Consider the following 10,951-nt stretch of genomic DNA (forward strand, 5'->3'; position numbering starts at 1 on the left):
ATTAAAAAAGAAAAATCAAGCAACATTTTCAGATCAAGTATTAATTGAGCTAGTAACATTTCAGATTAAAATTCTCTCCCAAAAGTTTTACTGTATTTACCTTGAACTACATAAATATATAAAGGAAAACAGCAGGAAAAATAATGGGCTTCAAACTTTATGAAGAATTGACTAAAACACAGCTTCTTTAACATATATGTTAACACATCCTAATGCAACTTCATAATTCATTACTAAATGATACGGCAAAATGGTTTTGTATTTTAAAAAAAATGACAAAGGGACAAAACATACAAGTTTTCAGTTATACTTCTAAACACAAAACAAGCTGCAACTAAGCTCGTATGTATTTTTGTCTTAACCTCACCGAAGCTGGAAGACTAAACTACAGCCGCGTTAGCAGAATTTCTTGCACGCACATTTGCTGAACCTCGCCCAGCAGTATATCACGCCTTATCACCCAAAATGCACCAAATGCAACTATCATGCCCTAACCTACAGGGTATTAAGTAAAACTGATGCTGTCGACCGATATTCAGTCAAGAGAAGTAAGATCAGCAACCGCAAGCTGCTGTAAGCGTGACCTCTGCCCCGAAGGTAAAGGTAAACCAGGCCGAGCCGAGAGTCGCCGCGCCCGAGTGTTGCTGGGCGCTCTCTGCAGGCCAGGCCGGTGCGGCGGGGCCTTCCGCCGGGCTCCCGAGAGCCGGGGCGTGCCCCGGACGGACGGGGAGGCTACCCCGCGGGCCGGCACCGCCAAGGGCCCCACTCACTTGGAGGCACTTGTGGACGGAGGGCAGGGCCATGGCGCCGGGAGCCCCCCCTCGGGCAGGCCGCCCCGGGACGGGCCGAGGCCCGCTCGCGCCCTCTTTCAAACGCAACTGCCGCCCCGGGGGGACCGCGCCGTGCAAGGCCCCCGCCTAGCTGCCCCCCTCACTGCCTGCCACCATCGCTCGCCTCACGGCTCTCGGGAGGCGCCTTTACCACCAAAGCCCATCCAGATAGGCTCCGAACAGTAGACGTCATAGGCGAGCGACCGCGTCCCGTCAAGGGCCCTGGCTACCCCCTCCCCCCCGTTGCCAGGGAAACGGCGGCAAGCGGACAGCCGGCCGCTCCAGCCGGCGCCGGGGCCTGCGGGAGCGGGAAGGCGGCGGCGGACCCCGCGCCGCGCAGGTCTCCTTCCCCCGCTCCCTCCCCGCTCGGGAGCGGCACGGCCGCGGTGGGAGCAGCGAGCGCCCCGCGGCGGGCACTGCCGCGGCTGGCAAGGGCTCGCACCGGAGCTCGCCCGACGCGTTTTACCTCCCGTGAGGCTAAGGTCTCCCACCCGGCCTGCACCGGACGGTGACAGCGGGACTCCTGATCCAGCTGTGAATGCTCCGGAATCAGCTTTACTGTGGCTGTGAACCTCACCCTCCAGGGCCAGCATAAAAACACCCAGTCTCAGCTTGTCTCTTTTAAATTGTCGTTAGTTTTATTTGCAATTTTATTTTCTGCGACTAATAGATACTGAGTGCGTGGGATTGAGAACACTGCCAATTACAGATCTGTATGGACACATCTGTACATCAACACACACCAAGTTACGTATCTCTACAAAAGCGTACTCTGCACCTCCCACTCCCATCACAAGAGAAGCCGCGGTACAGGCTGTTCAAGTAATACCCACCGAGGCAAGAGATAACAGCATGCCGGGTAACATTGCTACCCAGTGTGTGGGGGGGTGTATCCTTGGTATTTGTGGTACATGGTATTACTACTATTTGCTGGGGTTTGCCTTTGGTTTTCGTATTTTTGGCAGACCAGGCTGGAGGGCAGACAGGCAGGATGAAAACATTCCACCCTCATGACGGACTGGACCTTACAGATAACATACCAACAGAAGGCACTCACCAGCCACGAGAAGATCACCCATCACAGCAGGGTTGACCCAAAGCAGTGATTATTGCCTGCTGGTCTCAGTAGCCTTTGTTATTGGCAGTTCAAAACCTTTCCTGTTTCTCTCTTATTCTCTAGGTCTCAAATTTAAGCCTTCTTTTGTTCTCTGCATCTCCTGTCTTTGTACAAAATGTTGCCTCTCTTGTTACTTACAGCCCATCACATGTTGCCATCTTTTTTTTTTTTTTGGTGTAAAACGTTGCCAGATGCCACCTGCCCCCTCCATCTTGACTGTGTAGCCCATCTGACTGCAGAGCCTGGCAATTTTTGCGAGGAACCATTAATGCCTGGGAAGAGAGGGGGGAGACAACAGCAGCTCACTTCTGCCTACTGTGGGTCTACAACTTACCTACCACATAGTACAAAACACTCTGGTCACATTTACATCTGTAAATGTAATCAGATTAAGGAGGTGGCATGCGCGTCTAGCTCCAGGGCACAACCCCAGCATCTCTCCTTCTCTGCCATCAACCCAGAGCAGCCCGTCACCCATCTGGCCAACTCCTTGCACTTTGCACAGAGGTCACGGCTCAAGGAAAAAGCCACTGTGCTGAGCTGAATATACACAAGATCCAAGCTGTGAGGCTGTTAACAACCCGAGAGTGCATGGGAGGGAACAACCTGCCCATGCTGTTAACTGCTGCCAGAAGTGCTCTCCGTCTGTGAAGATTTCTGTATTGGTTCCATAATTGCAGAAGCAGCCACCTAACATTGCTAATTCTTGGGGCCTGTGACGAGTCACCTTGTCCCTAAATAGCCTGGCAACAAAATTGCTACTTTAATCAGCAATTAACATTGAATAAATTAGCAACTGACAGTTCATAGTATGAAAACCAGGAAGTCACTTCTTGATAAAAATACAGCTGGATGTAACTAGCTACAGTAGCAGTACAAAAAAAAAAAAAAAGATTGGGACGTGTAATACCAGCCAGCAACGCAGTGGTGCTGCAGAAAAAGGGAGATCCCATTTTCAGATGGAGTAGCAATATCCGGAGAGGTAATTACTCAGTTCTATTCTGTTTTATCCAGCACAAACAAGATCTCAGGTGAGGTCCTGAGGAGTCTAGAAAACAGGAATAAAAATTACATGAGGAAGAAAATACAGCATATCAAGAAGGGTTGAAATAACTGTGTTTGTTTAGTCCAGAAAACAGAGACTGCCAAGAATCATTTTACCTGATTTTGTCTTTATTTTTGGTTATTGTAAAGGACGGTAATAATTGTTTCCCGTGCCCTCTAGAGGAGGATGAGCAGAAATAAAGTTAGTTTCCAGCAGAGATTATTTCAGTTGGATGACAAGGAAAAATTTCTTAGTATCAAAGAAGAAAAATACACATAGTTCTCCCTCACTAGAGGTTTTAACAACAGATCAGAGAATGATCAGGCATGACTTTGGATACAGGTATATATATTATCTGATATGCACAGCATACTGGCATACAGCAAGTAGACAAAAAAATCATTTTAAAGCCCCTTGTAGGCCAACATTTCAATGATTCTATGTTATTAATTTAGAAAAGAACGTGCTCTGATATAATAGTAATTCTGATATTTTGCAAAACTTTGTAAAATGACTACTTCAGAAATAATTTTTCAAGTGATAAAGGAAAGCTGTAGTATAAGACAGTGTGGCGGAGAAAGATCAGCACAGTGGAATCCAGCATACCCTATGTACTCTAGACAGTATGAGTAGGATAACAATTTTTTCCTCAATATTGGGAATGTCAGGAGTAGTCACAATTGCTTAATACCATACAAGGCAAAGCCACTTGAAAACCAAGGAACAGTATTTTATAAAGAATGTGCAAGGCTCACTAGGAGTTACATTCCTATGGTACCCAGGTGTTTGGGTTTGTTTTGGTTTTTTTGTTAAATACTATGGGTGGAGCAGTAAAACAAGAAGAAGAGGAAGCACAGATGGATTCATTCAGGGCTTCTGCAGAAACTAGAGCAGGCATGGAAAGGGCAGCACTGGGCAGCACTCAGAGAAAAACCTAGACAGGTCAGAAGTAGCAGAGAAAACAAGCCCATGATATGTCTTGGGTCATTATCAGATGTGAAATCTGCAGACCCTGTTTCCCTAGCTCTTCTACAAACACAACAACTAGTTCTGGGCACACTGCTGCTCTCCTGCTTACCCAGGAGTTGACAACGATGCAGCAGCTATGCACAGTTTTTAAGACCCAAATATGTTCAGAACTCAAAAATTGTTACCAGTAGAACATCTTCTCTATTCTACAGGCTGGAAAAGGACACACAGAAAAACTGGGAAATGTGCCAACAGAGCTAAAAGGGAAACAAGAATTCCCGATTTCTGACCTAGAAACTGAGCCGCACAGCCTCCCTCTGTCCTGCTTTTCCATGGCTGGCACAGGAATTAGAGATGGAGGAAGTAGACAACAGCCAGGTTTCTCAACTACGCAGCTTAGACCTGCAAGGAGTTTGTGTAAGATTCAGATTTTATCAAACAAGTGTTGATCCAAATGACACCAAAAAACCCTACTTGTATCTTCAAACTCTTGGAAAAAGCTACAGCTGAAGCTCTTGTAGGTTTTATCATGTACATTACAATCACACATTTTCAAAAGCAGTCATTGATTTTGAGTGGCTCCACTTCAAAATGAGCATCCATTCTTCCAAATTAAAGATACTCGATAGATCTGTAAAAATGGCCCAAGGCTGAGAAGCACTGGACATCAGATTTTGAACCATCCAAAAATCAAAAGATAATGTTAGCCTGCATGTATATATAAACCACAGGTTATATAAATGATAAAAGACTTTTGTGTACTTGATTAGAAAACATGTTCATTTTCCAGAGATACTAACAATACATGATTTTTAAAAAACTTCTCTGTGGCAGTAAATGTATGAAATGCCACTAAGATATTTACCTTCCACTATAAACAATTACAGCAGAAACATTTCCGTGCACTGTTACTCAGCTGGTTTATTGAACACATTCCTTTTTCCTTGCGTTTTTGTTTCTAACTTAGGTTGGTATGAGCAGAGACAATTTCATGCTGGCACACACAAATGAAAATGTCATCGATTCCAGCGGTGCTGAGCCTGCTACTTACTGCCAAACAGCAGGAATGTGACCCATAGCACTTTTTTTCAGCTACATATGCACCAAAATAATTGATTTAATTTGTCAGAAAATATATGAGCACAGGATTACTCGATGCAACCTTACAATAAGTCCAAGCATAGCCTTTTTTCCACACAAAGGGCAGTATGTGTCCTTTCAACCCTCAGAGACATACTATGCTCATGAGATTTTTCAGGAATTAAAATTCTCCTGTGAAAATCTACATGCCTTTGTAAAAACACATAAAAATTTCACCTGCCCCAAATTAATCTCTCTTTTATTCCATCCACCAGCTGTGTCAGCAACGACTCCTGAGTCCCTTTCAGGGTGGAAGATGGCAAGACTTATGCAGTCTTTCTGCCCGTTACATTCTGTGGCACAATGAGTGCTGCCAATCTCACAAACAAACGCCAGTTGAAAAATCATGGAACAGTCTCAAACAAAATGGCCAACACGGGAAAAAGGTCCTTTCACCACCTTGTTTTGAGCTTGGGTCAGGAAGTAATAATCCCATTTTTGTTCAGGAGCCTTCCCTGAAACAGGGAGAAGCAGTCTGGCTTTCCTGAGCCTTGGCACAACCACAGAGGACAGCTAAATGCAAAAGTTCAGAATTCAGTTCAAAACATGAACATTTCCTGCATATCAAGATGAAAAGCACCAAGACCTGATTGGATTTAAGATGACTGACTGCAGAATTAGAAACAAGAAATCTTTTCTCATAATATATTAGAGGAAATCAATTTAATCTTAAGAGCTGACAAAGCCAAACAGAGGTAGTATTTATTAAACCAAATTAGGCTACAGGGATCCCTGCTACAGCACACTGACAGAAGTTCTGTATCATCTTCAGTGATAGAAATATCAGATTATAATACTAGTTTGTTTTCGGGGGGGGGCAAATTATTTTTAGTATTTTCAGTGGATAATGTTCAAAAAACAATACTGGCATGAATGTGGCAGAGACAGTCTGCCGCTTCTCCCTTCAAGGCCAGGAAAAAAGACCTTTACTGCATATTATTCTACACCCACAGACTTGGTTACAGCTTGGCACTGTATTACCTTGTCCACAGAACTTCCTCCAGAGAAGAAAAACATCTCGTGGTGGAGAATGAAAGGCACTTGCACCCCAGGAAAGCTCTCGCAGCCATAACTCCTGGAAGGGAAAATTTCCCGGGATGACAGAGCCAGTCTGAAAACTTCAGAAAACACTGAAGGACGCCATTTTACCAGTAGAGTTGTCTGTCAGACCTTGAAGCCAAAAATCTCGATTTCCACATTAACCAACCCCCAGGGTAGATCGGAAGGGAGACTCCTGCACTGCATGTTTGAGACTATCTTTTGGTTAGTTTGTGGCAGGAGGGAAAATGTGGAGGGTGTCCAAGCAGCGATCCCTGGGCCTTCTGGACGTAGAGAAGAAAGGTGGTCAGAATTGGACGCTGCATGACAGAAGGGGAACACAAGAAACATCTAATACACCACTTAGAATGGTGCATTAATCAAGCGTTATGTCATTAATCAGTCATTAGCGAGCATTATGAAACACAGTGCCAGTGTTAGCAATTCCTGTTTATCTCTGATAAAGCAGAAGTGGGATTAGCACAGCTCTTCCAGGGAATCCATCAAGAAGAGGGAGCATCTCGTTATGATTTACCTTCCCTCCTTGTACACCCAAAAGGCAAAACAAAAATCTGGGCCAAATATCCTCTTTTATCAGCTATAAAATCCTCACTGCAACGTGACCATTGCACTAAACTACTACAACATTGTCAGAGTTTGCACAAACAAAAAGCTTGTCATCTGGGTTATTTATTAAAGGCAGACTCAAACTTTATTCTTCATGAGATACTGATAAAAGCTCCAGGGAAAAGGGCTAGAGACAGTAAACAACAATTTTGTATGACTAATCCAATATAATCCTATGCTGTGTAAAAAGACCATCTGCATGGATTCCCACTGAAGTGCTTTAATAACAGCGCAGCAAGCCTCTGGCTGTCATGCTGAGGAAATGCTCTTTCGCACTCAGGCTAATAATTCCAAAAGATTACTTCCTTTTTCTTCCTCCCCCCCGCCCCCCCCCCCCTTTTTATTAAAGCTGTTGGCCACTTGCTCTCCCATTTAATTCCCTATTAAGAGATCATCCATCAAACCCGTGAAGTGACAAGGATCTGCACTGGAAGACATCTGCGGATTCCACGTCAATGGCCGGCTAGCTACAGAGAGGTCACCCTCCCTCTGCAAAAACTACAACCGATTTTATTGCATCACTGCAGCGTGCAATTACTATCGAAGAAGAGAATGGCAAGCTGTCAGCTGAGGCATAATTAAACCAATTCCAGCTGCAGCAGCTTCCCCTCTGAGTGACCCTGCTTTTTGCACTGTGGACCAAGCAGACCGCAACGGGGATCTCCAGGTGGCACGCAGAGCAGCCGTGCCCATGAATGCTGCGCAGCGGTTTAGGACAGGATGTGAAGGAGACTGCCACCTCCAGCTGAGCCACACTTAAGTCAATAAGGTCTTCACACCCTGGGAGAGAAGGAAATCCATGACTATGCTTCATTTTCTGCTCCGAGGTCAGAGGGAACAGGTTTTCCCCTCTGCTGAGCATTCGTTGTCTCAGGGAAGGAAGTCCGACCTCTATACAAATCTGATCGGAGCTAGCTCAAGAGGATTCAGACAGTTGAAGCACCTGAGAAACACTAGTATTTCAGGTTCATCCAGGACGAGCCTATTCCAAGTGGACGAGATTAAACACGTGGGATGTGTGTAGGTTACGAAAGGCATGTGAGAGGAACTGGCTAGCGTTTGGGGTTATGAAAGCTCAGAGGTTATGAAAGACCTTGGCAGTTATGAAAGATGAGCCGAGAGTCTGATCCAGCAAAGCAGAGAGCAGCCTCAACCTGCTCAGAGGTGAACAGACGTTCAAAATCACCCAGCAGCTCACAGGAAGAAGTTCGTGCTGCCTGGCAGGTCTAGGCTAAGGAAGGCTTGAAAAAACTTCAGAACAGTAATAAGAAAACAGTCATCACCAACTAGGAGAATGATGAAGAGAAGTATTTCCATCTGTTTACAGGCCTTACAGGCAACTGTATTTTTTTGCAGAGTATTTGAAGGGTCTTAAAATACTAGCTGCAGCCACTAACTTTCTAAGAAGTAGTCTTTCCTGGGTTTTTAGTTCTGTTTTAAATCTATGTGGCATTAGCCACGTAGCTAGAATGAATCTGTAAAAACCAGGGTTTCATTCAGTTGATATTTTAGCCTCTCAAGTTCAGCCTTTGCTCATCATTTTACTAATATTCTACCACCAGAACAAAGAGAAGGTTGGGGAAATTTTACTGAGCCAGATGGAGTTGCTTATTTTCCAAATGCCACTCAGACATCTCTTAGAAAGAGGAACATAACTCCTGCCTAGAAAAATATTGAGGAGAGCACTTCCCCCCTTTGCAACAGTATTTCTCTGTGATGATGATTTTCTACAATTACCTTCAGTGAGGATATTTCTGCATTCTGCCTACTACACTGTCATTCACACTGCCCTGTTTTTAAAACACGTGTTAAACAGATCTTTCAAATGCCCCTATGGCAGCCTAATCATAACAAATCTCCGGGCATTGCAGCAGACCTGAGAAACAAGGGAGGAAACCATCTGCTCTACATCAAAATAGTATCTAGCCGGTTTCAGCAAAAGGTATAGACTGTTTTACTGTTGGCCAATTCAGTAACTAAAACTTCATCTTTCAAGGGAAAACACAGAAAAAACTTTTATCGTGGTCTGAGATGCCTCCTAGAATGCAAAGCCATGGTTAGCTGTAGATTTTCTTACTTACCAAAGTTAAAGCTGTTTTTACTACATCTCACCGGTGCACACAACTCACCAGTAAATACGTTTACCCACCTGCCCCAGCACAGAAACTCTCTAGGGAAGGTCCTGAAGCCACCTCAAGCTATGCTGAGCACAGCATCAATAAAAAGCACGGATTTCTAAAACCTGGAGGAAACTGAGATTAAGGAAGAATCCAGAGCAATTCTGTTCCATACTATTCCAAATTATATGACATGTTTGTAGGGTTATTGCACTTAATGAAACTAATCTTACGTGAGGACAAAGCAGATACGAGGTCGGAGGAAACGAGTGACTTAGAAGCAGAATAATCAGTCAGAAGAAGGATTGACAAACGTCTGGTGAGGATTTCTACAAGCAAAATTTCATAATTCCATACTTTAAACAAACTTTAAAACTTCGGGTATTAGTTAATTCACCTTCTCAGGGTTTGTTAGTGTTTTTTCGGATTCAAAATGGGGACTAGAAAATGTTTTGCTAAGTAGACCAACAGTCTTGCTGTCTCTGTGGTATCCACTGCCACACTGCAGCTTAGAAATTTAAAGAATGAAGCTGAATTCTTGCGCTACAATCCATGAAGTTTTGTCACTTATCTTAGAAGGAAAAGGTCCAAGCCTCTTATTTTAAAAAGCGTCTATTATTTTTGTGAACTACGTATGGCAGGAGTGTTATGTCCCTCTCATCCCAAAGTCATCTGTGTCCTACAAGATAAACAACTAAATAAAAGGAAATAGATCTAGACTTAGGGTCTGCTAGCTTAGATAGAATACTCAAGTCAATTAAACTTAGCCTAGTCCATAGAAAATTAACAATTCATTTTATATTCACATCAGGGATAGTAAGTGGCAGTGTTATGAAACTTTCTTAATGCAAATATGGTCACCACTAAAGCATCTCTATTCTATCCCTCAAAGGTCACTGAAAATGAAACCTTCAACCACAAAGCAGGTGCTGAAAGACAGTAACAAATTTCATAGACTTGATGTATTTAACACCTTTTCCAAAAAGCTATGCTGACAGACTCAATCCCTGGACTCTCTTTTGTCCAATTCAACGCCAAGTGTGCATCAGAACAAGGCATTTGGAAAAGCCTCACTTTGGCAGATAAAGCGTATGTTTACATCACTCAGTGTTGTAAGTATTACACACTGGCTGCCCTGTTGCATGAGTACGTATTCATCGTAGGCCACCCATTTTCTGCAAGGGGGATCTAGAATCAGAATCGCTCAGCTGTCTGCCACCGGTCCCCTGCTCTGCTGGCTCAAACGCACGGTAAGTTGGCTTATGTGGTTTCTGGAACAGTAGGTTCTTAATTCTCTTCTCCTCATCCTTGACAAATCCAAAATGACACACAAAGGCAAGTGAAAAATCTAAAGGGCAATGGATTTGTTACCATACGCTTTAACTCCCAAGCACTAACAAGCTGCTTAAATTAAAAATCTGTTGAACTGCCGTTCTACTCCCGGGGCCACTTTTCCCACACGTTCCCCCTTCATTCTGGAGATGGTCGATGCTAACCGTCAGCTTTCCCGCCCGCAAAGCCCGCTCACGCTGACGGCCGGCCTCCCGCTCCCCGGCATCGCCCTTCCCCTCGGCCGCAGAGGCAGGCCCCGGGCCTCCCGGCCCCGGCTGCAGGCCGCTCCCGCACGCAGCGCTCGGGAGGCAAGGGCGGCCGCTCGGACCTGAGGGAACGGCCGGTCGTTATCTCGGAGGAAACAACAACGCCCCAGATCCAGGCTGGGGAGCCCGGCCCGGCCCGGCCCGGCCGGCGATAACGGCCGCGGCGCCATGTCAAGCGGGCGCGGCCGGGCCATGGCCGCGGCGATGGCGGCGGCGGCGCGGGGCGGGCTGGGCCGGCGGCCTCCCCGCCACATCCTGCCCTCCGCGGCGCGGCGCGGCCCCCGCGCTCCTCGCCGTGGCACCCCCCGCCTCTCCCGGCCCTTCTCCGCCCCCGGGGCTCACCTAAAGTCAGCGCCCAGCAGCCAGGCGCCGCGCTGCAGCCCGCCTTCCCCATTGATCGCGGCGGCTGCCCGGGCACCTCCCTCCGCCCCGCTCCCCTCGGCGGGGCGGTTCCGGAGCGCGGAGTGACA

General features: G+C 45.9%; 1 protein-coding gene across 3 annotated transcripts in view; it reads right to left on the reverse strand.

The window, feature by feature from the left end:
• The window catches only part of MPPE1 (metallophosphoesterase 1), a 31,945-nt gene extending 21,033 nt beyond the window's left edge, over window positions 1-10,912 (reverse strand). The window contains exons 1-2 of one of the 3 annotated variants that reach the window (XM_075142109.1): window positions 6,083-7,074; window positions 4,252-4,363 (exon numbers count right to left, since the gene is read on the reverse strand). The gene's annotated coding sequence lies outside the window, so the exon portion shown is untranslated. Of the gene's footprint in view, window positions 1-4,251; window positions 4,364-6,082; window positions 7,075-10,823 lie in introns of those variants that run through there. The other 2 variants (XM_075142110.1, XM_075142108.1) reach the window with 2 other exon arrangements.
• Between the last annotated feature and the right edge of the window lie 39 nt (window positions 10,913-10,951).

This window comes from Calonectris borealis, chromosome 2 (assembly GCF_964195595.1).
Source record: "Calonectris borealis chromosome 2, bCalBor7.hap1.2, whole genome shotgun sequence".
Lineage (NCBI taxonomy): Eukaryota > Metazoa > Chordata > Aves > Procellariiformes > Procellariidae > Calonectris > Calonectris borealis.